We start from the raw sequence: 628 nt of genomic DNA, 5'->3' as shown, positions 1-628 counted from the left end.
TGGGCTGTGTGCGCGCAACCACCTCCGCACGGAGGACCACGGGGCGCACGCAGTGGGGATGCCATGGCGGAGGCGCGTCGATGCTCCCGGGGGGTGGGTGGGGTGGGGGGGGGGAGTCTGCGTTCTGCGCGTCCTCCACCTGCACCCGCGTCCGGACCGCTGCAGCGGCGAGGTCGTGCAGGATGGAGGAGGGTGAGGATGCGGGGAGGAGGCGATGGAGGACGCGGCGGCTCCGAGCGGAGACTGTGCGCATCTGTGCGGGAGGCTGGGCGCTAGAGGGGGTCGTTGACAAGGCGATGTGTGTGCGCAGGCGTGTGTGTGTGTGTGTGTGTGTGTGTGTGTGTGTGTGTGTGTTCTTGTATTTCTACCTTTCTTGAGACATATGAGGAGGTGTGACATACATCATGGTCCCAATAACAGTGCATCTATTAGAGAGCCTAATACTAGAGTCCGTGAACATTGCTCCAAAGTCAGGATTTTTTATTGTTGATTTAATGTGCGTACAAAAGTAAACATCGACAGGTGCAAAGGCAGCTAATGAAGGACTTCCCCCGAAAAAAAGCCCGCCAGGTGAACAGCTGATTTTAAGACTTCCGGTGCTGACGTAAGACAACCAATATGTGACCAT

At 57.3% G+C, this 628-nt stretch overlaps 1 protein-coding gene across 1 annotated transcript in view; it reads right to left on the bottom strand.

Moving 5' to 3' along the window:
- Positions 1-171, bottom strand: part of LOC133663178 (ephrin type-A receptor 6-like) — a 113,577-nt gene extending 113,406 nt beyond the window's left edge. Inside the window, exon 1 of the mRNA XM_062067457.1 lies at positions 1-171. This exon is cut by the window's left edge and continues 248 nt beyond it. The gene's annotated coding sequence lies outside the window, so the exon portion shown is untranslated.
- Positions 172-628: the final 457 nt, after the last annotated feature.

Source organism: Entelurus aequoreus, linkage group LG13, assembly GCF_033978785.1.
Source record: "Entelurus aequoreus isolate RoL-2023_Sb linkage group LG13, RoL_Eaeq_v1.1, whole genome shotgun sequence".
Taxonomy (NCBI): domain Eukaryota; kingdom Metazoa; phylum Chordata; class Actinopteri; order Syngnathiformes; family Syngnathidae; genus Entelurus; species Entelurus aequoreus.
Note: the sequence above shows the minus strand (reverse complement) of the source record. Positions and strands in the feature narration are given on the sequence as shown.